This window comes from Chamaea fasciata, unplaced genomic scaffold (assembly GCF_029207755.1).
Source record: "Chamaea fasciata isolate MVZ Bird 193981 ecotype frontalis unplaced genomic scaffold, bChaFas1.0.hap1 SCAF_4, whole genome shotgun sequence".
Taxonomy (NCBI): Eukaryota; Metazoa; Chordata; class Aves; order Passeriformes; family Sylviidae; genus Chamaea; species Chamaea fasciata.
This window is the reverse complement of record NW_027094089.1, coordinates 30,895,852-30,923,168: the sequence shown is the minus strand read 5'-3', so window position 1 is coordinate 30,923,168 and position 27,317 is coordinate 30,895,852. Positions and strand designations below refer to the sequence as shown.

The 27,317-nt window shown below is 37.5% G+C and overlaps 1 protein-coding gene across 1 annotated transcript in view; it reads left to right on the top strand.

Annotated features, from left to right (window-relative positions):
• ADAMTS6 (ADAM metallopeptidase with thrombospondin type 1 motif 6) overlaps nucleotides 1–27,317 on the top strand; it is a 137,686-nt gene that overhangs the window by 23,644 nt on the left and 86,725 nt on the right. The gene's annotated exons all lie outside the window — the stretch shown is intronic.

The following is a 27,317-nucleotide window of genomic DNA, read 5'->3' as shown; positions in this document are numbered from 1 at the left end:
CAGCAAGGAAACTTTTGGCAATTAAAAATGTATCAGGATAAACTTATGAAACGCCAAACTACATATGCTGTTGATAGTCAATGGTATGTTAATGTCTTCTGTAGTTTATAAATAAATTTTTCCATTTGTACACTACACTTACTAGAGGAAAAAAAAAAAAAAAAAAGCAAAAAATACTTTTTTATGCTCTATTTCCTGCCCCCCCCCTTTTTTTTTTCTCCAGGCATTCACCTTCTGAGTTGCACAAAGGGCCATAAAACTATTCAAATTATAGTTTTTCCAGGAAATGTTTGGTGGTAATAGTTTGGGATATCTGCTAAAACACTCAGTTACTGCTTGGCCAGATATCTGACAAAGGGCTTTCTAGCAGTTTGAAATGTTGTATTTTGCTTTCTTTTTTCTTTTTTTTTTTTTTTAAGAAAGTACATAGACTTGTTTAAAAATTGCTCATTTTTAAGCTTTCTTAGTAGTCTAACTAGAACACTTACCTTATTCTATGTTTTTCCCTTCTCTTGGAGAAGTTATTATTTTCATAACATACAATGACTGACAGAATAGTACATTTGCCAGTGAGTATTTTTTTTCTCATTCTTAACAATCCAGAAAAACATATTAGGCCAGTTTATTCCCTGGATTTTCATCAATTTCAGATTTTGTTTCTGATCTGTTGCATAAATTCTATCTCTTGCCATACAATAATATGTATGTACTACAATTTCATGTTTTCTTCACATTTTAAACATGAGTCTGGACTATTTAGCTCAACTTTACAGCTCCCTTTTATTAGATTGGTTATATATAAGGGTACATTAAAAATGTGGTTTTAATTAGGACACGGTTGTAAATTCAATCTTTTAGTGCCAATATCATATCTATTTAATTTTAGTATTCACTCTTCTCTACTTTCTGATAATTTGCAAAAATCTTTCTACTGAAGGGCATGATTCTTTATGCTTTGAGGTCATTTGCAACATGCTCATTATTTCAGTTGGATCTGGATAAGATTCCAATTTGAGTTCATGGCTATTTCATTTTAATTATGCAAATACTGAAGTAAAACCTAAACTGAGAACTGTCTGTTCCATGCTACTTAAAACTTTCTGAAAAATGTTGCAGTGGAATAATGAAGTAATGTGCATGAGTGCCTCAACCTTTTTTAAATTAGGTATGGTACTTTCTCTGAAGAGTTACTAATTTTTGTATTAAATTCATGGCTTTGATAAACTTCCTAACTATTTTTAAAGTATATTCAGTGTGTTAAGTGTACTTTCCAAAGTGATTAGCACTACTTACAGTGAGGGGTTTTGGTGATTTTTTTTTCCCCCTGCTTGCTTGCTCTCAGTGGATTTACAGCAAAGAAGTGACACTTGAAGGGAAGTGTCTGGAAATTTTCTGGTCAAAGAGCAAGTGTGAATAGGCAGAAGCAGAGGATATTACAGAATCATCTCAAGTAAAGAAATAAATTGTATTTAATGTCTGCAGTTGTAACTGTTCTGTTTCACTTTCATAATATCTGATGAAATGTAACTTCAATAGCTATTTAAATTCTGACAGACCTGGATGGTGGAAGTAAAGTAAAAATCTGTAGTTAAAGTTCCATACTTGAATATTTTGTAATTGCTGTGCTGTACTAACCATGTCTGCAGGGCTAATTGGTACTGAAGATGATTTTGAAATCAGATTTGCTAAACAAGAAATAATTTTTTTCTTTAAACTCACATAAAATCTAACTCTTTTGTTTTCAGCTCAAATACAAATATTTTAATGAATGGGAAATTTGATAAAGAAAATAAGAAACCACATTTGTTTACCTGTGGTATATTCAGAATTGAATTACTGCCTGTGTTGTATTCCCAATTATTTGTGAATATGCATTCCCAGTTATTTCCTTAACTAGCATTTCTACTTTTCTAAAGATACATGTTTTACAGTCATTGGTGTGTGAAGTAAGTGTAAGACACATGTTATACAGTCTTTGTTATATAAAGTTAACTCTGGAAAATATGGTTGCTGGAATATAAAAACTGAGATAACACTGAGAACTAACTGAAATTCTGGTCAAACTGTTTATTTTGTCAAAGCCTGTGAAAGAGCAGTGGTCTGGCAAACTGTAAAGAATTAAATGTGCAATTGTAAACACATTTAAAGACTAGAAAGTCTTGTGTATATTTACTCTCTCATTCACTGTATTCCAGTTCCTTTTTCCTTTGTTTTCTCTGTTCTCTTTTATTGCGGCCACATTGACCTATTATCAGCAGGTGAAATTGTGGCAGTGGGAGTATTCCAAGTGGGATTATACTCCACAATTGCAACAATTTCTGGGGTTTTTTTATGCTTTAATTCTTACTTATTTCTAGACTTTTAAATCTTTGAACTTCTGGTTTGGCCTTTCCTAGCTTTATATCTTATCATCAATCTAATACAGGCCAGCAATAACAATATTATCAACACTGCGAATAAAAAAGTCTCTTCTAATACTGCATAATCAAATGTCATTCTTAAATCACTAGTCATTCATTAAACATCCAAACATGCAGTTTTGCAAAATTGTAGATACTCCTAATTTGAACTATTAATATACACTATGTATAGTATTTCAAATCTTTATTGAAGCAATCCAAGACACCTGTTCTCCTGCTGGCTGATGGGGTCTATATGTCAGAGAGGGAGAAGAGCATCTTCAGTCATAGGCTTGCCAAGCTGGTGAAGAGGGCTTTAAGTGAAAATTGCTGGAGTAAAGAGACCTCAATTCATTTCACTCCTACCAGTTTGATCCCAGAGCCAGCAAAAGATGCCCAGACCTTGGAGAGAGACCAGAGGTCAGCAGGAACACACATGAAGAGCAGCACAAAGGGATTCCAGCTGCTCAAGCCAGCAAGTTGCCTTCATCCTTCATCAAGGACTCATTTTAAGTACCTCTGTGCTTATGCATGTAGCATGAAGACTAAACAAAGTGGAAACCTGGGCATGTCTGCAGGGCTATGGTCTTATCAGTGTAACAGATGTTGTGGGATGACTCCTATGACTGAGTGTTGGAATGGAATGATAGAGGCTCTTTAAAAAAGACAGAGCAGACAGGCAGTCTGCTGCCAGGCAGCGCTGCATTCTATGTCAGTGACCAGTTGGAGTGCATGGATCTCTGCCTGATGATCTGCAAACTGTGAGTTTACAGATTAGGATTAAAGGGAGGGCAGGTGACATTTATAGTGGGGGTCTGAACAGGAAGACCAAGTGGATGAGGCCCTCTATAGACAGATAGGAGTAGCCTTGTGTTCCCTAGCCCTGGTCCTCATGGAGACTTGAGCCACTCAGAGAGCTGTTGAAGGGACAACATAGTGTAGAATGCTGTGGGATAAAGACTTGCACAGGGAAGAGGGGTCCAAGAAATCTGGTTAATATTCAAGGTTCATCTCCTCTAGGTCAGGAGCAATGCATTCTAAAAAAGAAGAAGTCAGGCAGAAGTGCCAGGAGGCCTTCAAAGAGGTACGGAGAGTTTCTGGACAAATTCAGACACAATAAACGTAAGCCTGCAGAGGGTAGAAGAAGGGAGAACTAGCCTGGGAGCAATACAGAGAGATTGTGTGAGCAGGCAGGAATCAGATTAGGAAAGCTAAAGTTCTGATAGAATTAAACTTGCTGAGGGCTGTCAAGGACAACGAGAAATTTCTCTCAGTGTGTCAATGATAAAAGGAAGACTAGGGAAAATGTGGGTCCTCTCCCATAGAAGGAAGCAGGAGACCTGGGACATGGAGAAGACCAAAGTTTCTCAGTCTTCACTGGCAAGTCAATCAGCCACACAGCCTAAATTGTAGAAGGCAAAGACAGGAACTGGGAGAATATAGAATCACTGGCTGTAGTAGAGCAGGTTTGAGACCATCTAAGGAACCTGAAGGTGCATGAGTCCATGGGACCTGGTGGGATGTATCCAGCTGTCCTGAGGGAACTGGTGGAGAAAATGGCTAAGTCACTATTCATCATATTTTTGAAACCATGACAGTCCAGTGAAGTTCCCACTGACTGGAAAGGAGAAGCACAACCCCCATTTTTAAAAAAGGAAAAAGAAAATACCTGGAGAACTATCAGGCTAGTCAGTCTCACCTCTGTGCTCTGCAAGGTCATTGATTGAATGCTTCTGGAAACTGTGCTGGGGCACATGGAAAATAAGGAGGTCATTGGTGACAGCCAACATGACTTCACCAAGGGCAGATTGTGCCAGACCGATTTGGTGGCCTTCTGTGACTGAGTTATAGTTTTGATGGATAAGGGAAGAGTGAGTGATGTCATCTACCTGGACTTCTGCAAAGCATTTGATGCTGTCCCACATGGTGTCCTCAACTCTAAAATCTCTAAACTGGGGAGACACGGATTTGATGGATGGACTTCCCAATGGATAAGGAATTGTCTGGGTGGTTGTACTCAAAGAGGTGACCAGTCAACAGCTCTATGAGTTCATGGAGATCAGTGACAAGTGGCATTCCTCAGGGGTTAATACTGGCACCAGGACATTTTAACTTCTCTGTTGGCAGCATGAGCAGTGGGATCAAGGACACCCTCAGCAAGTTCACTGACAGCACCAGGCTGTGTGGGGCAGTTGTCTCACTGGAGGGAAGGGATGGCATCTAGAGGGACCTGGACAGGCTGGAGAGCTGGGCCAGTGTAAACCTCACGGGGTCAACAAAGCCAAGTGCAAAGTCCTGCACATGGGTCAGGGCTATCCCAAACATGGGTGCAGGCTGAATGGAGAATGGATTGAGAGCAGCCCTGCAGAAGAGGTCCTGGGGGATCAGCAGATGAGAAACTAGACATGACCTATCAATGTGCATTTGCAGCCCAGAAAGTGATTTTTTTCCTGGGCTGCATCTCAAGGAGTGTGGCCAGCAGGGCAAGGAGGTGATTCTCCCCCTCTACTCTCATGAGACCCCACCTGCAGTCCTGCATGCAGCTCTGGGGCCCCCAATATAAGGATGTGGACCATTTGTATTAGGTCCAGAGGAGGGCCACAAAGGAAATCAGAGGGCTGGAGCACCATTAGGCTGAGGGATCTGGAGCTGTTTAGTTTGGAGGAGAGGAGGCTCTGGGGGGACCTCATAGCTCTCTACAACTACATGAAATGAGGTTATAGTGGGGAGGGGGCCAATCCCTTCTGCCAAGTCTCAAGTAAAAGGACCAGAGGAAATGGTCTCAAGTGCCAGAGGAGGTTGAGATTAGATATTAGACCATATATTTTTACTGCAAGTGTAGAATAAACATTAGAATAAGTTGCCCAGGGAGGAGTCACCATTTCTGGAATTGTTCTCAGTGTGACACTTAGGGATATGATTTAGAGGTGACAATGGTCGTGCTGGGTTGGTGGTTGAAGAGATGACTTTGAAGATATCTCTTTCAGCCTTGATTATTCTGTGATTCTCTAAATTGAAAGAGGGTAGGTACAGGAATGAGCAGTGTGCTCTGGCAGCCAGGAGGGCCACTCATGTCCTGCAGGCATCAGGCACAGCATTGCCAGCCGGGCAAGGGAGGGGATTGTTCTGCACTGGGGCAGCCTCACCTCAAGTGCCGTTTTGGGCACCACAGTGTAAAATACTAAACTATTAGAGAGTCTAAAGGAGTGCTACAAAGATGGTGAAGGATATACAGGAAAAGCCATATGAGGAGTGGTCTGGAGAAGAGGAGACACTCATCATGGTCTACAGTTTCTTCACAGGGAGAAACAGAGGGGCTGACATGGATTTCTTCTCTTTGATGACTAGTGACAGGACCTGAAAAATAGCATTAAAGAGAAGGTTTATATTTGGTATTAGAAAGTTTCTTCACCCAGAGAGTGGTTGAGCACTGGAAAAGGGTCCCTATGGAAGTGGTCACAGCACCAAGTCTGCCAGAGTTCAGGAAGTGTTTGAACAATGCTCATGGGCACATGGTGTGATTTTGGGAGAATCCTGCGCAGAGCCTGGAGTTGGTCTCAATGATCCTTACAGGTCCCATCCAACTCATGGTATTTTATGATTCTATTTAGAATATTTGATTTAGATTAGTTATTAGAAAGAAATTCTTCACTGTGTATGTGGTCAGGCGCTGCTATATGTTGTGTAGCAATCAGCAAAGTTGTGAATGCCTCATACCTGAATGTATTCAAAGCTAGGTTGGATGAAGCTTTGAGCATCCAGTCCCTGGTGATGGTGGAGGTGTTGGAACTAGGTGATCTAAAAGGTTTAATATTCTGTGAACGTATGGAGACACCCCAAAGTTGTTGTCTGTGCATTGCCAAGGCCTACCACCATTTACACGTGGTAGTGATGCCTCAAACTAATACATTTAATCAACAGTTTGAATTTTTTTTTTAATTTATGTGTGTATATCTTCTTTTGTATACAAAATAAGTAACCTACAAGGACTAGTCTTGACCAGCTAAAAACCAAAGAACTTTTTTGTCACCTTTGCCTCTTTCTCTTCTCATCTACTTTTATCATGCATGGTGAAAGTATTCTTCAATTTTGACTAGAATTCCTTTCGTACCTTATCTATTTATTCTCTATTATTCTCTATTTTTTCTCTATGTTGAACTAGATTATCACTGTGCATCCCTTCAAACTGAAATACGCTTTTCTTAATGGTTTATAGAAGCTTTTACTTGAAACTTATTCAGGCAAGCACTGAATATATAAAGTGTTTTAGTGTGGAAGAATGTAGTGGTGAACTTGCATTCTTTCAGAGAGAGGAGAGGAATTTATTTTCAGTATGTATTTTCCTGCCTGAAGATTAAAATTTCCTTTAATAATCTTTATACCACAGTATGATTTTTTCTGTGGTAGCACAGTGAAATATACTGCATTCTAGTTGGAGAAAAAAATCATTATTTGTTATTTGCAGCAGTTTTATTTCAATAAATTTGACACATCTATTTATGTGTGATACATAAGTTGCAGTTGTTTGGATCATTAGAAGAATCAAAAATATATTAAAACATTCAGCTGTTAGAGACGCACAGATGCTGTGTGGCTGCTTTGGCTGTAAAAGAAGATTTTAATCTTCCTCAGCCTCATCCAAAAGGCCTTTCTGCTATCAGAATAATATATAATTATGTAATTATAATACATAATTTTATCATCCTTTGTGACCTCTATACATTTAACTTGTCTTTAAGTGTTTCTGTTTAGTGAGTTATCTGGAAGAGTATTTACTATGGCTGCAGTCCTGTATTTTGATCTAGAAGTCAAACTCTAATATTTATGCCAAGTGCCTTAAATATTAACTTGGCTCTGCACAACTATATATATATATATCTAAAAACTAGCTCTGCATGGGTACATCATATTGAGGGATTTAGGCCATTTAGAGGGTAGAGTACTTTCTTCTTGCTTATAGGTGATAACTACTAGATTTAGTGTACGGAAGGGAGCAGGAGGAACAAGGAAACATTTTGTGTTGTGTGCATGTGTGGGGAATGACACCAGAACCACTTTTTCCATCCACACTTTAAAGCCAACAGAACCATGCAGATTCCTCAGCCTGAATCACCAAAGTGTCACTCTTTAAATAAAATGTAATACTTAGGACTTCTTTTACAATGTCATACTGTTATTTTTAAAAAGCATTTCTCCCAATTTCACAGTTTTTTTCTCCTGCCATGCTGATGTTGTGTCTTGAGTTCAAGTTATATGACTTCTGTAGAATGAGGAAAGAGAATAAAAATGGTATTTTCTTTAAGCCTGCTAAATTATTTCTGCTATTTCAGTGATGTTATTTCACTGTGCCTTCTTTTGCTAGAGGTCACTCTTACTGACCTGCTTGTATCTTGCAAATATTGTATGCCATAAGCTCTTCCTCCTTTCTTGAGATTCAGATGTATCCTTTGCTCCCTCGTTGTCTGTTAAAGAGAGTCTTCTCCCATACAAATCTTAAATCACTTGTTCCCCAAGTGTCTGGTGCAGCTGTATAAAAGTTATTTTTTGTGAGGTTGTCTGGAGCAATGTTTTGTGGGACTAGTGATACAGATGTGTTTTAGTGTCCTGTTTCTAAAATCACCTCATCTGTAGAAGTAGAATTGCTCTATTGTTAAACAGTTATTTGGAATCATACACCCATAGCAGGGTAAAATAAATGTGTAGTTTGGAAATTTTTTTAAGGTCTAGAAACAATAGGTACATAATAAAAACCTCACAAAACTGTAGGGTTCATCAAGGTCCTTTGGCTAAGAGTTTAGTTCCTGTGCTACTTTGTAGTCTCGTAGAAGATTTGGCGGTGAGAAGCCATGTTCAACTGGGACGGATTTTTCTCATTTAAAATTCTTTCCATTCCCATAGGGTATTTCATTGAGGAATTTCAACCTTTCTCTTGTTAGATCATTGTCTTCAACTTTTGAAATACTGGTGTCCTTTGATTCCACGTAGTTAGAAATATGCAGTCTGTAAAGTCTGTTCAGAGGCTCAGAAGAAAAGTTTTTTTATATTAAGTAAGACAATGTACAGTCCTCAGTGTGTGAACCTCGTTTATATGAGTACATGAATTTTGGGTTTTAGACACATTGGTAAATGAATTTGATTTCTGTAAATGACAAGCATATGATGGAATTTATCAGTGTGTGTTTTCAGAGACAAGATACTTGGATAATCAGTTTAAGTGGAGCTGTTTCCCCAAGTTATCTTTTAGTTTTACTGTTTCAGTTTGTGTAGTTTCTTCTAGCTCGCAATAAAATACTTTGGTTCTGGAATTGCTGTTTCCATTGTGTCAAATAATGTTAGGAAAACTACTGTGTAAGATGCTAGATTAAAAGCCGGATAAAAATTAAAGAAAAGAATACAATCAAAAAAAGATAGATTTTGTGTCTGGTAACAAAATATCAAAGATACATATATATGTAAGTGGCAGTTTAGTGTAGTATTTTGAATAAAGGAGATTATAAAGACATAACAGAGAAAAGGTCATCACTACCTCATACATTTGAGGCAATTTCATAGATTACCTCTTCTCCTATCATACCAAGCTTGTGCAAAAAGTCTCTCACCAGCTTTCTTGTAAGCTCCCTTTTAGGTACTGAAGGGCTGCAGTAAAGTGTTCCCAAAGCCTTTTCTTCTCCGGGCTGAACAATCCCACTCTCTCAGCCTGTCCTCCAGGCAGGTGCTCCATCCCTCTGGTCATTTTTGTAGCCTCTTCTGGACTTGCTCCAGCTGGTCCATGTCCTTCCTGTGCTGGGGCCCCAGAGCTGATGCAGCACTGCAGGTGGGCTCTCAGCAGAGCAGAGCAGAGGGGCAGAATCCCCTCCCTGGCCCTGCTGCCCACACTGCTCTGGATGCAGCCCAGGACACGTTTGGCTCTCTGGGCTGTGAGTGCCCATGGCTGGGTCATGACCAGCCTCTCATACACCAGTATCCCCAAATGCTTCTCAGGGCTACTCAATTTATTCTTCACAGAGCCTGTATTTGTGCTTGGCATTGTCCTAACCCACATGTCTAAGACCTCCCCACTCACTGACAGCAGTCTGTCTCCTTTCCTTATAATTGCCCTAGGTTGAGACATGCCATTTTCTTCTTCCAAAAGGTCAAACTTCCTTTCTTTTAGCCTGCTGTGTATTTGTTGTAATGTCTTTTATGTAATTGAAGAGTTTCACTTATATATGACTAAACCTACTAAAACCAAAAAAATTTCTTTACCGCTGCTTGCCTTTGTATCTGAAAGATTTGTAATAACAGTTTAAAATTAATTAAAATTACCCAATGGATGGTGGTCTGCTAAGGAAGACCTTGCCTTACATTTCAGAACTCATTCCACCATGCATGCTGTGGTAGCTCTGTTGGAAAATATTTCCATGTCTGTCATGGACAACAAAACAAGGACTGTGGGAGCAAAGTGCTTCTCACTGTAAAGAAATGCAAGTTCGTGAGGAACCTGGACATAAATAAATCTATAGGACTTGATGAGATGCTCCTCAGAGTCCTGAGAGTGTTGGCCGGTCGTGCCAGTCAGGTGAAGTACCTGGTGGGTGGAAAAAGGTCCCCGTTGACCAATGTAGTGGCCTTTTACAAGAGGGTAACTACATGGGTGTAAGAGAAGGGGATACATGGGGATAAGGGAAGAGCTACAGATGTCATTTATCTGGACCTTGTAAAGCCTTTGACAAGGTCCCTTACAACACCCTTCTCCCTAAATTGGAGGGAGATGGATTTGAGGGGTGCACTATTCAGAGTATAAGGAACTACAACTACAACTTCCTGAAAGGTGGCTGTAGTGAGGTGGGAGTTGGTCTCCTTCTCCAGGCGGCAACTGACAGAACGAAAGGACACAGTCTTAAGCTGGATATTAGGAAAAAGTTTTTTACAGAAAGGGTAATAAAGTATTGGAGTGGTCTACCTGGGGAGGTGGTGGATTCACCATCTCTGGATGTGTTTAAGAAAAGACTGGGAGTGGCACTTGGTGCCTTGGTTTAGCTGAAGTTAGGGTTGGGTTGGACTTGATGATCTTGGAGATCTCTTCCAACCTTATGATTCTGTGAATTGCTTGGATGGTCACATCCAGAGGGCAGTGGTCAGTGGCTCAGAGTTCCGATGGACATCAGTGACAAGTGGTCGATACTGGCACCACTGTTACTTAATGTCTTCAAGAATGACGTAGACAAAGAGATTGAACGCACCCTCAGCAGACTTGCAGCTGACCCCAAGCTGAGAGGTGCAGTTGACACACCTGAAGAATGGGATGCCATCCAGAGGGTCCTGGACAAGCTGGAAGAGTGGAACTATGTAGACATCAGAAGATCCAGCAAGGCCAATTATAAGGTGCTGCACCTGGGTCATGGCAACCCCAGTATCAACACAGGCTGGGAAATGAAGGGATTGAAAGCAGCCTTGCCTAGTGGGAGTTAGGGCTGGATGAAAAACTGGACATGACCCAGCAGTGTGCACTTGAATCCAGAAAGACAAATGTGCCCTGGGTTGCATCAAAAATAAGTGAGCAGCACATTTTTGATGGAGGTGATTCTGCTGCCCTGCTCTGCTGTTGAAGACCTCATGCAGATTATTGCATCCAGCTCTGAGGTCCTCATCACAGGAAGGACAGGAGTGAGGTCCAGAGGCAGACCATTAGGACGACTAGAGGAATGGAAAACCACTCCTATGAGGAAAGACTAAGAGGATATTTCTTCTGTAAAGACAATACTCCAGTCAGACTTTATTGCACCCTTACAGTACCTAAAAAGAGACTACAAGAGCTGGAGAGGGACTTTTTTATGAGAGCATGTAGTGATAGGGCAAGGGGAATAGTTCTAAAATGAAAGAGAGTAGATTTAGGTTAGATACATGGAAGAAATTCTTTACTCACTGGGGTGAGGATCTGGGAACAGGATGCACAGAGATGTACCTGGTGCCCCATCCCTGAAGATGTTCAAGGCCAGCTTGTACCCTGAGCAACCTGATCTAGTAGAAGTGTTCCCTGCTGAGGATGTTGGGGTTGGAACTAGATGATCTTTAAGGTCCCCTCCAATCCAAATCATTCTGTGATTTCTAACACAGGGATAAATGTTCACTGTGAGCACTGGATGATTGCTTGTGATGGGTGTGGCTCTAAGTAGATACACACAGTTTCTTCTATTGCCCTGGATCCCAGAAAGAGTCTCCAGAAACTCAGTGCTACATTGCAGTCCTTTATAGCAAAGATGATGTGTATTGACAGCACTATGAGAAGAAAGCAAAATTACTATTGGCATCAGAATTTACATTGATGCACCACATTCTCCCATTCTGCTTTCTCCTTCCTAAGACTTCACAATCTCAATTTTGAAAATTAGGGAAAATTGTAGGAATGTGTGGAGCACGTGAAACCATACCAAGTCAGCACAAACCAGAAAGAGAATGGTTGCCATTCATAGGCATTACTGTGTTAGTACGAGGGTAAAAAAAGAAGCTCGTAATCATATTGGTAGTATATTTTTATGAAAACATGCATTTGGATAAAGTATCTTGAAGAACTCTGTTTGTTGGTAAGTAACATGATTTATGTAAACCACCAAAATACTCTTTTTCAACTGTCATTTTGCCTTTTATATGTCACAGCATATATTGTTGTTAGGAATTACATCAGTTTTATATGCTGAAATCAAGCTGAGAAATTCTTGGTTTTCAATACTATACACTGAACACTACATGAGACATAATTTTATAGTTGCTCTCAACCCAAAATCTTGATCTCCTACTCCATGCATCGATTTTTTTCCAAATAGTTACCGAGTAATTTCCTGTTACATTTGGTGAGGTTAAATCCAAGAATGCCAGCTCATGATTACTTCATGTTTCAAATGTAGCTTTTTGTGGGAAACTTTAGAAACATGGTCAGATTTCTGAAGGTTTGCTTTCCACAGAAGAAATTTTTTGAAATTTTTTTTAAATAGCCATCATAAAGCTGTGGTTTATTATACTTGAGTAAACTACCATCTGTATGCATTTGGATGTCTTTTCCCATTAAGATAGTAAAACACAAGTGAGGCGAGCTATTTGAAAAATGAAACAAGGGAGGTGAAAAAGTTGAAATTGAACATTATACAAGTATTTAATAGTCTTCATGAAGATTTTAAGTTTGGCAAATGTTCCAGTAAGGCAGTTTGCTGTTGTTTTACTATGCTGTATTGGAGAACAAAATTTAAGATATACCTATGACATTTAAAGAGACACTGACAGTGCAGTTTGTTCTCCATTGCTAGTGCTTTTCATTGACCAGACTTCAGGTGTGTATTGTATACTTAGCAAATATATAGAGCACAGGAGGAATTGGTTCACAAACATCCAGAACTAATCACTTGTGTTATATAATTGAAGTTAAAGTATCTGAAATCTGTGCACAAAAAATATTCTACTGTACGTAGCAAGGAGTGAGAAATAGAAGAGGTTACGTAAGAGGTTGCTAAGAGGTTACGTATTTTTCTTTGACTACTGCATATGTTTCTAGAAATAGTTAATTTTGCTGAAAAGTATGCTTCAGGTTGATTATCAACAAGTTTATTAACCCAAAGGTCAAATAAATTCAGAATATGTTCTGTAACTTGTTCTTTATGTTGTTTTTTAAATTATTTTGTTCTCCAACATAGTTATACTCAACATCAGAATCTTATATGAAGGAAAATAAGAAGGAAGAAAGGCCTTTTTCAGGTGTCACTTTGAGTATCTTCATGTTTCTGTGTCCAAATATGAAGGTTTTTAAAAAGTCACATTATTAAGAGAATGACATCTTTTACTTGGAAATGAAAGCTCCTCAGTTGCTTAGAAATAGAGGCCTTAGAACCTATTCAGACATATTTTCAGTATGAGTATTAATTCAGCTAAAACACTAGCCTACTAAGAACACAGAGCCACCCTCATATAAATTGTGGTAATATTTCAGAATAAAAAACTTAGGTTTTCAGTAGGAGAGAGAAGGCATTTAAATATTGCTTTAAAAACTCTTTTTCTGTTTCATGACAAAAATAGCATTTGCCTCTTGTATTATAATTAAGTTATTGCCTCAGTAGATGGCAGTCTTCCCTCTGAGTCACCAAGGTGCCTAGGTCATCTGTATTTAAGGTTTCCTTTTTTTAGATACAGTATGGAATTGATCCTGACTCCTGCTGCTCATTAGAACATGAGTATCAATTGTCATATTCTGAAAAAATGTCTGTTTAACTATTACATTCTTGCTTGTCTCAGTCTTTGTTATGGCTGCTTAATAACATCTTTTTCTGTGAACTGCTGTGTGTGTTACTATTAAAATACTTGTTTTGCTCCCCCATACATACACTCCCTCCACACTTCACTCCTCAGCTTTCACTAACAGGGCGTGATTGTCAAATCTTTAGTCACTTTAGTCTAATGATTTTGATAGAGTTGTGTTCATGCCAAGGTGAAAATTCTGTGTGTGAAACTTACACATTCAGTTGTGTTGATATTCTGCGCTCGTTGTATCCAAACAGGATCTCTTACCATGGGTTCTTATTTGCTAAAAGGTCTGACTGTGCCACTACAGGCATAAATGCAAATTACCTGTAAACTCTTTAAATATTAGGCACAGTATTTAAATACATGCTTTTCACATGCATGTTATAGAAATTGCATGAAAATTGAATTTTACTGCCAGTGTGGTTGGGTCATATAAAGTTACGGTCTTAGAATTTTGACTGTTAGTACCTTTGTCCATGCCATGCCACAGATGTCTGTGTCTCCTCAACCCATGGCAACAAGAAAAACTGGACTTCACTATCTCTTCATTATTCTTAGTACTTATGCCAAAGACACTGCACTTTTATACCATCCACTGGTATAAAACCATGTGCTTCTACACCATGTGCTTTTTCTTTTATACAGCAGATTAGGGTCATCTGGATTCTTCTGGTGTTGTGCAGCCTGGTCATTGAAAAGCAATATACACACCTTCTTCATACTTTTTCTCTGCTTTCTGCAGTAAGAGAATTTAGCAAGTTACGGATGGAAATAAGAACCAGGTTTAGAAATATGCCTGTATTGTTATGCTGCTCATTCTGTTTTATGATACAGATTTGAAGTAGCGTTACTGGACACATCCAAAGATTTTTGGTTTTGGTGTTTGTGGGTTTTTTGTTTGTTTGGTTGGTTGGTTGGTTGGTTTTTTTGGGTTTTTTTGAGAGGACAGTTAAATCAGAAAACACAAGCTTTGTATAGTATTCAGTAAGAGCTTCCACAAAGCAGAAAAGAATGCTATATGCTTATTTTATAATTATGCTCAAGATACATCTTATGCTGTTCCTCTTGGATTTCATTTTACTCTTTAATTGAAGTCTTTCTTTTTCTTTGGAATGTGGTAAAATGAAAAGATAAATCCTCTTCAGCCTCCCAAACAGGAATTACAACCGAGCTGTGCTCCTCTGGTGTTTTGTAATGTTTTGTTCTTAATACCTGTGATATATTCTCAACCAGCAATCTAAGGCTGGTTTACTAAAAGCCATCAGCTATCTGCCCATGGGGTTTGTGATCTACTGTATGGTGGCAAGCACTGAGGAGTAGATTGTCCCAGAATCAAATTTCTTTCTGTGATGTCTTTGAAAGCAGAATCATTTTTTTGTGCCCTTTTCTGCTTTAATGCTCTTTTAATGCACTACCGGTCAGAATTTCCATTTTTCTCCAAATTGGATGGTAGACCATCTTTCTTTCTCTAGAATTTTAGATTAAATTTTAAACTTTTAGACATGATTACATTTCTAGATTCTAGGTTCTAGATTCCTGCCTGCGTGCCCCCTGCCAAAGAAAGCTTCACATGACTTGAAATAATTAATACCTGTTTTTTCTGCCCAAATCCTTCTTGGGCAAACAGATTATCCTGAATATATCCCCACAGCTTAAGTCTGCAATAATTTTGAATCTGTACCTTTGTGAGTTTTCAGAGTTTGACAGTTTACTGTTAGTCTGCAGTCTGAATTTTTGTGCATGTTACATTACAGTTTGCTGGCAAGATACACTTCTCTCCTGGGTACTGCTTGTGTCGTGGGTACTGCAAAAAAAGGATGTTTCTACACCTATGCACTTTATTTATTTTTATTAAATGAGAAGTCATTGTGACTTTCATAATTTGGAATTGAAAGCTTTTTTATTATCTCTCAGAACATAGTTGTCATTCTGGACAATTCTCTGTTTAGGTAATTATTATAATTAGTATTTCTCCAAGTAGAAGAAGATATATGTCTGTAATACAGAAGTTGCTACAGTGACTGGCATTGTTTTTAGCAATCAAACTGCATGAGTCTATTAATGATCTTTGAGTCTGTATCAGTTTTGGAGGGATGCTGTGAAAACACTTGCTGTGGCATTACAGGTACTAAAACAGGTCTGTGGATAAATGGAGAGATGTTTTTTCCTTGCAAAATCAAGTTATTATTAGTTCTTAGGAATAGGAGATTTAATTAAAAATTCCTTACATATCTAGAAACAAAAAGCCATGAAATATTGCATTGTTTCAAGTCAAATACTTATTTAATTTTCCCTGTTTTTAATTCTGACCCCCTATTGCCCAACATCACCCCCCCTGTGAAAAAGATGTTTTCAAAAGAGTGAGATAATTTCTGATCTTTTGTTCCTTTAAAAAATTGAAAATGTTGTCAGTAGCATGTCTTAGCAGTGAGATATAATTTTAGTAGTCTGGAATTTGTGTAACCTTGCTAGTTACTCACAAATAATGAAATTTTGGAATTCTTAGTAATGGCTTTAGACTTAGTATAGGACTAACTGGAGTGTCAAATTCTGGTCAGTCTAATGGGGAATCATTTAACTAAAATATTTTTTCATGTGTTTGTTTGGATTCTTTTTGAAGTTGAGACACAGTTCCTAAATGACTTACAGTTTTACATGTTTTGGAGTTTTAAGTACATGTTGACCAACATGACTTTTCAGGGAAGACTCCTGATCTACATAGAGTAACACTCATGCCAAGGAAATATAAGAGTCTGTGTAATAGTTAAAAATAGAAGCAACCTACTAGGAAGTACCAGCAAGATAACAGAAGTTAGCTTAGTCCACAAAGCTGACTGTTTCACTGTCAATAAGCTGAGAGTTAATGCAGTTATCCTGGAGGACAAGCTGCCTTAAGGTCAAAGGAGGAAGAATAGAAACTGCCAAAATTCATTTTTTCTTTTCCATATGGCCAGTTATAAAACCTTGTTTTAAAATTAGCTTTGTACTGACTTGCAGACCATCCATTTCTGCTGTTTGAATCAAACAGCTGCTGTAGGTATTTGTAATATTATGTTAGGACATCAGGTGTAAATAATTAAAGTTAATATTTTTGTTATTTCTGAACATTTTGTTCAGGTTGTGTTCTGAAAACTGTAGAATTTGTATTTTTCAAGCTGATAACATTCAGCTTGCAAATGTATGTGATTCTTTTTCAGACCTTTTAAGATGGCTCTTTGGATAGCACTGAGGTTGCATTTGGATTGCCTTCACACTGCTTTAGCCAGACACATGTAAATCTCTCATTTATTACTCTTAGCAGCTTGAAAAAGGGAGTGCAAAGTGATTGGATAAATAGGCAGGAAGAGGTACAGGCAGTTCCTTAGCTTGCACATTAATTTAGCTGTAATGAAAGGTATTTGCTTATATTGTTATTTTAGGACAGTTAGTCCTGCTTAGAAATTGCAAGGTCATAAGTAATGCTGACAAATGTTCATTGTCCAGATTCTTTCAGAAGAAATTTCTACCCTATGAGCTCTTTCAACCACCTGCCAAAGCAGAGTGAAATATGTTATGCAATTCTGAACAGTGTGTTTGGAATCAGTAAAGAACAAGAAATTATACTTCAAATACTAGCAAAACCGAGGAATTTTTCAGATGTGTGAAATGCAATCTGTTAGGCCATGGAACTGTTTATGGGTCTTTGACCAAGACTGGTTTTGAAGCTATTCCATTTTAGTCACATTTTGGCTATGATTGTTAAATTATTTAGTGGTTAAAAAAACCAAACATAAAACAATAGCAATAGTATGAGATGCACTTGGTCAGGAGAATTGTAATGTTTTGCAATTCTGTTGTTGGTTATGTCTTGAGTCAATTAAGCAGATTGTTTGGCAGTCCGAAAAACTTTGTTCTTGCACGTGTCCCTTTCTAAAAATGGCATTCTAAATAGTATGGTGCTGTGCTAGAGGTAGTAGCTTCATTGAAACACATGGTTCTTCTTTATAGTCTTGGACTGCTGAATTTTCCATCTCTCTCTGCATTACTTTTCCTACACATTCTCTTAAGCTCAAAAACTTAAATTAATGCTTCTTAATTTTATAAAAATTTTTAACTAATAAAAATAATGTTTTAATTCAGAATTTTTGCGTTAGGCTTTTACAAGTTAGAATAATAGAATAATAAAATCATTAAGGTTCAAAAAGACATTTAAGATTATCAAGTCCAACTGTGAACCCAGGACCGCCACCAACAAACCATATTTTCAAGTGTCATACTCACATGTTTTTTGAACACTTCCAGAGATGGTGATTCTACCATTTCCCTGAGAAGCTTGTTCCAACGCTTTACAACTCTTTCTGTGAAAAGAAGTTTCCTAATATGTAATCCAAACCTCCCCTGGCACAACTTGAGGCCATTTCCCTTCATCACGTCACTTGTTGCCTGGAAGAAGGGGCTGAACCTCACTTTTCTACAGCCTCCCTTCAGGCTGTTGTAGGGAGTGATAAGGTCATCCTGAGCCTCCATTTTCCTGGGCTAAACAAGCCCAGCTTCCTCAGCTGCTTCTCACAGGATTTGTGCTCCAGACCGTTCCCCACCTTTATTGCCCTTATCTACCCTCACTCCAGCACCTCAGTGTCTTTCTTGCAATGAGGGCCCAGAGCTGGACACAGCACTCGAGGTGTGGCCTGACCAGTGCCCAGCACAGGGGGACAATCCCTGCCCTACTCCTGCTGGCCACACCATTGCTGATCCAGGCCAGGATGCCATTGGCCTTCTTGGCCACCTGGGCACACCCTGGCTCATGTTCAGTCACTGTCACCAGCACCCCCAGGTCCTTTCCAGCCCCTCTGTCCCAGCCTGTGGCCCTGCCTGGGGCTGTTGTGACCCAAGGGCAGGACCCAGCCCTGGGCCTTGCTGAACCTCCCACCTGTGCACTTGCAGAGGTCTGAAAAGATGCTGTAAATCATCTATAAAGATGGTAAATAGGATTGGCCCCAACACAGTCCTGAGGAACACCACATGATTTCTTCCAGGTTCTTCCAAGCAAAAGTGGGAATTTGATTAAAGTATTTACATTTGTAAATGATTTGTATTTAGCCATGCTTGACAATAATAGAAACACTAAAATAACTTAAACTGAACAAATGAGAACCAGACTACTTTATAAAACAGAAATTACAGTTAATAAATTAAGAAGAAAATCATGTAGTGGCAGTTCCTACATGTTATCCAACCTCTTTTAAAGCGTCCTTACTTTATTAAACTTCTAAATTGATCCTTCCTTTTCTGTAAATTTGAGGAGAAGTTAAGTGTTTTAGTTCAATAACTTTACATAAATGAAAGTAATAATCAAAAAATAATAAATTTGTGACCTTAATACAGTGAAATTCTCCCCATTTTTTCAGCCACAATTGAAAGAAATACTTTCTTGGGTGTAAATTTTTCTTGTTTGTAGATCTTATATTATTTACCTGGCATTATTTATGATTTAGGCACATTAATTTCTAAAATTTACTGAGGCAAAAAGAAATAAGACATGCATATTTTTCTTTCAGCTTGAACTTTCTGGATTTCCTACAGTTAATGTTGTGTCGGCATCACAGAAGAGAATGTGCTTTTCAGAACAATGTCAGGTGTTTAAAACTTCACAGTCAACTAATTGGGGAATGAAGTTCAAGAGATTCATGTGTAGTTGTTAGGAAGATGTAGAATTGTCCCAAATCAGAGTGGAATGGAGAGGGAGCCTCTTCCCTCAGTCCTCTGTACTGATAAAAAATTTAATACTATACAATAACTATGGTTCTAATGATTATTCCACTTTGGGTAATGTAATTTACATGTAATTTACTTTCCAGTGAAAATTTTGAAGAGTTGCAGTAGAATGTAATATTTATTTTTTCTTAATTATTAATTAAATGATGTGAAGATTTTTTGATAACACCTACTTATAATCTATTGGATTCAGTCCAAAAGGGACCTCTGGAGGTCTTCAGTCCCCTAAGCAGTTTGAGCTATGAGATCAAGCTACGTTTCACAAGACTTTACCCAGTCAAATCTTGCAAAACCTTTTTGGGCAGACCACTTTACTACTTGACTGCTCTCATGGGGATAAAGGTTCTCCATAGAGCCAGCCAAAATTTCTGTTCAGCATTTAAAATTTTATAAAACTTGTGGGAATAATTATTTTAATAGTCTCATGGTAATATGCAGTATGTGGTAAAAAATGAAACAGAAGTTCAGGTCAATTTTAATATGAAAGAGTAGATTGTCAATTTAAAAAATAATGGAACTTTTCTTTCATAACATCTGTAGAGGAAACCAAACTAGTTTGGAAATACAACTGTAAGTGTTTTTAGAAAAGACAAAAGTGGCTAAATACTTGGTGGGCTTAGTAAATGTAATGAAGAGGAATTTATTAATTTATTTTCCCACTTCAAGATAAGTTAGCTTTGAAAGACTAGTTTACATAGTGAAGGCCTGAATAATGTATGGAAGGTTTAAATCTAAGGAATCACTGAGAAATTTCTTTTGACACTCATGTAGTTTTAATATGGATTTAATAGCTGAGGCTGAAGAATTCATATACAGAGAAAGGAATCCTGACGTGTGCATCCCTTTGCAAGATAGATCACGGTTGCTGAAGCCCATTTTGTTTCCTAGCTAGGTCTGTGATTCTTTTTTTCTGTCAGGGGTAATAAAATGGATTGCACCAGCTTCAGTCTTACGTTCTTTGAGGTGAGGGGAAGTAAGGATGTATGCCAGCAGACAGCCTGGATGGATACAGTTGACTAATCCTAACTCATGTACAATAAGAGTCATGTGGTTTATGAGGAGCCACTGCTGTGAAGTCAGTTAACGTTGTCAAGGTATTCAGTCGTTCATTCACTACAGGTAGTTGCTGTTGTCATTAAAATGATTTGTAAAAAATAAGTTAGACTGAAGATGATAATAGATGCTACACAAACGTTTTTTGTCTTCAGTAGAGCTAATATTTCTTCCTGGCTTGTGTTACATGGAAAAGAAGATGAAACAAAGATATTCATGCAGTTCTTAATTGTAGAACCCATGCTCTGCTTTTCATATGGACACACTTCAAAGATCCATGTAAAGTGCATGTATTCCATTTGCCACCCCCTTTTAAAGAACATGACAGGTCGATGTGCTCTAACAAACTCAGACAAGAACTCAGACATTTTTTTTTCTTCTTGTGAACTTGTGTATTTCTTTTAAACTTATCCTCTTTGTCAGAACAGTCTTTGCTTCTGCTGCCATTTCCTACTGTCACTTTATGTATTTCTTTTCCTTTCAGTTCACAAACAGACCACAGAATATGCTAGCTTCAAACTTTGTTAGCTGTTTTTTGCTTGTCATCTGGAAAACTACCACAGGTGTCCAGCACTCAATTGGCTTTGTATTGTTCTTTAAGCAATCAGATAAAATTGTTGCTGACATTTTTTGAAGAGGAGAAATCTTTTATTGTAATTTACTGTAACACATTACTATATAAAAAAGCATTAAACTTGTAAAATATATTGCTACAAGTGTGCTCTTAAGAAAAAAATCTTTTGATTCTAGTCAGGGTTATAAATCATTTGGGTGCAATAACATTCTTTGTTTTTCACCTTTAGAAGTCAGCAAATAAACTTTTTTGCATTGCCTGAAGAAGCTTGCATTAAGCTACTGAAATTTAGCTCTTTGTGTAAATATAACTTTGTGATTCTTTAATTGACCCCAAGCACAGGGTGTACTGCTCTCATTATTTTCAGGAAAAATAAGTTCTGACAGTATATGTGTAAGGGTTTCAATCTTTTTCTCAGAAATTTTGTACAAATATCAACCAGAAGCAGCAAAAAACAACCACTGTTCCTGTTATTGTAAAATACTGTTTTTCTGAGAATATTTGGATTACATGTCAAGTATACATTGCTAATCCAGCAAATTAAATATATTTAAGCTTATTGGGAAAATAACAAGGAATCCTGTTATGCTGCTGATTAAACTGGGCATAGTATGCCTAGATCGTGAATAGTTTGTATCACTCTGGCCTTCTCATCTCAAAATGTTTTTGGAGAATTGGAGAAGAGGAGCAAGGACGACTGAAAAACCTGTGTCTTTTTCTGACTGTTCAATCAGAAAAAATCTGATTTTCAAGATGACCGAAAAATCATGACTTTTTTTACAAAAAATTACTAAATTGAGGACTCTCTAACTTGGAGAAGTCAACTTTTGGAAAGGTCAAATCTGGGGCAACACTACAGTGATCTAACCAGTTACAAGATTGTATGGAGGGCATAAATGAGGAAAAAATCATTGATAGCATCTTTTACCACAAGAACTTGAGGCTGTCCAGAAAATATAGAAGAAGAAAGACTCAAAACCAGGAGAAGGGAGGCAGCCCTTTTTAGTGCAAGGTTTAGCTAATGTTGAAACTTCTTGGCAAATCACTTTGTGGAAGCTGGACATACGTATAGGTTGAAAGGTTGGCTAGGCATGTTCACAGAAGAAAAATCCATTGAAAGTACTAAATACACAGAAGCACATCTGTCTCAAAAATTCTGAGCCAAAAATAGTTGAGAGTGTACTGGTATAATTGACATTTTATGCTTGCACTGGTGTTATTCTTTCTTGGGCCTTCTCTTAGTTCGTTGTGAAGGCAGGGTATTGGGATAGTGGAATCTGTGGTCTGGCCCATGTTGCAGTTCTTAGGTTCTTCTGTACCAGGTGTGGTCCATCATCCTAATGAACTTCTATTCTTTACAGCCAATGCTGTATAGCCTTTTAAACCATATGCAGTGTGAGTTAGGGTAAATAAAGTGGACATTTTGTGTAGAAAGATATCTGATTTTCTCTGAGATTGTAAATTAATTGTTTACAATATTCAGAAATTTAGGGAAAAAAAGACATGCCCATAGTAAAACCATAGAAAGAAATCATAAAAAAACCCTTAGAAATATATGTGCAATATGTTGTTGCTCTAACTTATTTATTTCTGTAGAACAGAGCTAAAACTTGGTTAGTAATCATAGCTGTTAGCTGTGTTTCCCTCTGCCAGAGGTCTAGACTAGTTGCTTCCTATTTTCTGCTGTGTGGCAGGATGCCCCCAACCCCACCTATGTAATTAGTTTTGCTAGCTTTCCTTTTCCCCAGACTTGGTTGCATTAGCATGCTCTAAAAAAACATTGCCCTACAAGCTGCTTGAGCTGTTTAGTGTCAATGTTCTCTGAAAAAAAGCTTTATGTACTAATTGCTGGACTTATTTTGAATGTACTGATAGATTATTAGCAATGTACTTAGAGTAGATATGTAGAAATGTCAAGTTTATTCTCTAGCCCAGTTTGAGCTAGCTACATCTGTGTAACTCCATCTACACTTTGGCTCAATACTGAGAATACAATAAAAGTTTCAAAGACTTCTGAGGTTTAGAACACAACAAATCAAATATTTCTTACACTCTGATAGTGCAACTGCTGAATCACTAAATTATCTCTGAATATTATTGAAATCACCATTGTCACACAGGTAGGCAGCTCTACATTTCTGGTGCATTTGCCTAATATTTTTTTAGGTGGATCAGGAGTAATCCTGAGTGTCCTAAGGGCTCTAATAATACTACTGATTGTGATAAACTTGCAACTGCTCTTCTATTGTTACATTGCCAAAATTTGTGAATACAAATGACAGCTGTAATTTTTTTTTTTCAGAACTGTGTTTATTTTTACTTTTTTGACTGCATTTGCAGTTTAGAAAAAGTAGTATGGAAGTGTTTCATTCACAGTGCAATTATTTAAAAGATTTATATAAATCAGGAGAACTAGAACTTACTATAGCAGCATTAGTTTTTCTGGCTGTAACTCAGAGTTTGTCCACCCAAGCTAAGTATCAGAACAAAGTCCAATAGCGACAGACTTTGGTTGTCTATGGCAGCATTAAAGACATGGAAAACTAATAATAGAAAAAGTTATTTCTGATGAGTGGTGTGTAACATGTATGTTATTCTTTTCCTTCCTTGGTTTAAATAGCTCTTTTTGGTTTGAGGTTTTTGAGGAAGGAACCAAATAAGACGTGTTCTTTATTTTAGGGCAGAATCCTGTTGTGGTGTACCATTTTCTGTAAGGCAAAGGATGTGCTGAAGAAATGCTTTTAGAAAGACATCAAAAATACTGTGTAGTAGAGAGTATTACTGTTAGTAACCTGTGAAATCTAATGAATGACCAAATAATCTTAGGAGATATTAATTCCATTGCAATTCTCTAGTATTAGTGACATCCAGTTCTCTAGCATTAGTGACATTGTCTGCACTTGCAAAATGACCACTTTTTAAATATGGCCAAGTATATGTATAGAAAAAAAAAAAGTAGGCCGAAAGTACAAGCTAGTCACTGTTTTTTTCTTTTTTTTTCTTATTTTCCATACTTTAGAATTAGGAGTTGGAGTTGTCAGATAGCTTGAAGGTTTTGATTTGAGGCTTTCTCTCAGCTAAGAGAAAGCTGAGATTTCAGTCTGATCTGGCAGCAGTTCAGTTTATAGTATAGTAATAGGTGTTGGAACTATGTTAATTTAATTTTTCAAAATAGGTACATTTTTGCCTGGTCTTTTACCTTTATTCAAAAATAAGACATTCTATGATAGATGTCATAAGGATAGACAAATCATAGATAAATTATGTTGCATAGCATGAAGAATAGAAAGTAAAAAAATATGTAACTCTAATGAAATTGTTAGGTTTGTTGACCAAGGGTGTGTGAGGGTAGTTCTTATTTAAAGAGTTTGTTCTTGAAACCTATAATAATTTACATGTGAGTGTCAAAAAGTGAAATTTAGTTTAAAAGTGAAAAATAAACCCTTGCTTTCAGAGATAACATTGGGAAATATTGCCTAAAAATGAAATATTTATAATTTGTAGTATTTAGCTCTGTTAACTCTGTTTACTCTTAGTCAGGAGAGAATCAGTGCTCAGGCTTTATTTTATTTTCTGACAACCTTTTCAAGCAGATTAACTGGCAGATCTAGTATTATATATATGAAGTACATGTTCACCTATCTGAAACTTACACAGAGCTTCATGTCCAGTCATACATTTTTGTTGGTTTTCCTTAGCCTGAATTTTTTTTTTTAACATTTAAATTCCATCCATCTTAGTAGGTGTTCAGTCACTGACTTACTATAACTGTATTTTCATCTCCTATACTCCTTTGCATTAAGAAATATTCCTTCAAAAGCCTTGGTTATTTATGTCAATATCTATCTTACATATTACTCATGCTTATTGGTAGCTTTCAGAGTACTTTTGGAGTAGTTTGATGTCTGTATAAGTAAACAGCTGATGTTTCATACTGATTTTGAACAGTTTGCTCTTCTAGTAAGAGTTTTCATGCTTTACTCACTTACTGTACTTAAAAGATATTGTGTGTGTTTTTCTTGTTGATTAATGAAATTCATTAAAGTGTATCTAATACTAGTATTCATGTATGTTTCCAATCTTGTAACTGGTATATTTCTATCTCAGTGTTAATTTGATGCAAATAGTCCCTTCTGGCACACTGGATATTTCCAGTAACATACAGCTAGTAACAGTAGTGTTTTGTAGAGACTCTTTTCAGTTAATGGGTCAGTGTGGATAATGAGACTGATAGAAAGGGCATTGTTATCCTTGAATTTATAAATACACATTAACTCGTAAGGAGAAATAATTAATTTTGCCTTTGTATCTACTGCTGTTAATGCCGCTGTTAGAAAAACTTTTTGAACTGTTACACATGCTTCAGAAAGTTTAAAAAGCCCATGAGTGCACATGGTGGTGACAGAAGGGCCACAGTGTAATAGTGCAATGTGAGAAATCCCGTATATTAATCTGATTTAAAAGGAAATTTAAAAAGTGGTTTCAAAGGGAAGGAGCTCTATTGAAACAGTGGGACTCAACTTTGCTGATAAAGGCATAACCATGTCCCCCAGACAGACACTGAAACAATTTGTTTTTTTCGGAATAAAGAGGAATTAAGAAAGGGCTGAAGACAATAAAAGAAAAATCAATTAAATGATAAGATGCAATCTCTGTCTCTGAAGTGCCCTAAACCACAACAGAACTGGTGACTTCCATCAGGGAAGATAGAATGAGCTGTCCTGTGTTCTTTGCAAACACTCACAAATGACTGCTATGGGGGGAAAGGTAGATAGCTGGGTATATAGGGGAGTTGTTCTCAATTTATTATTAATTCTCAAATTATGCTCTAAACAATTCTTAATGTGAGATTGAATTGCTTTTAAAGAGTATCGTTTCGATTCTCTGGCTTCTAGAATAAATTACTTACATTTTTATGCTAAGGGTGGGTGGAAGGTACTAATGAATCCTTGCGATGGTTTCTTATAATCAAATCTGTGGATTAGTATGTCTGTTTTTTATTTATTTTTAATGTGGGAATATCTTTGCTGTCCAGAACTCTGTGTGAGCTACATAGTTGCACAACTGCATGCATTAGACCTGAAAACTGACAGATTGCAGGAATCAAGAAGAATCTTCTCTCCTTGCTCTCCAATGTACCAGGAGACAAATGGCTGTATTCCCCTGAGGTGCCTGAGATTGGCTGTAGCTGCAGATAGTTTACCTGACAAGTTTGAGCAGTGCTTACAGTATTCACAGAGAATTTGTCTTTCTTATGTTTGACTTAAGTGTCCTACTCAAATAATCAGGATCATGCCAGTCATCAGATTTGCAAAGGAAATTGATTTTTCTTCAGGTTAGAGTTACAGATAACAGAGACTTCTTGAAGAGATAGTCTGTAGCTTACATCTACACTAATACATTAAATAAACATGTCAGTGGCTTTTCTACTGCACTGAGTACCACTGGCACAGATCTTGTGTACACATTACTAAGCTGGCTTCTCCAAAACCGATTAGTTTGTTATGTTTTGCCGGTTAATAATCATGACCATCTCCACAACTTTTCGTGGGAGTTCTGTGAGATCAGTTGTTCTCACAGTACAAATCCATGCAAGGAACATTTCTTAAAAAAATGTGATAGAGTTTTAAAACAGCTTGATAATGCAGATAGAATTTCAGTGTCTAGTGTGATCCCTTTAATTTTTTAATGCAGTATGTAAGTATATTTTAGCATGGTGCATGGATATTCTGCCAAAAAAGAGTAGATTTTTTTTCTTTTTAAAGTGTCCTTGTATGTTTAAAGTGTTACTAACTCTTGCTGTTTGTTCCATGGCATGACAGGAGTGTATTACTGCTCCAGTCTTTGGCCATCCTGTTGAACAGATAATGTTCTGTCTGTGCACTTTCCTTCTGGCTGATGTGTCAGTCAGCGTTGTCAGTGACAGCTGTACATTCATCATGCATTTCCTGCCTGTCTGCTGCAGCTTTTCAGCAGCCCCACAGGAATGCCTAGACCTCTTCTCCATCTGCCTCATGAAATGAATTCTGATTTCTTCAGGGCAGGCATGGCCATGTTATCAACCATCTTCCCTCCTACCTCTTTTCCACTTCCCCAGTGTGATCACATTTCAGGGGCACTGTACCCACTTTATTAGGAGTTACATGATCTTGTTTTTTGGCTTGGGCACAGATTTTTCTTGGCTGTCTCAGAATGATGTGGCTGCCATCTTATCCCAAGTTATTTACCTATGTAGCAGTGTTCTTTCATTCACCATTTGTGTAGTGTCC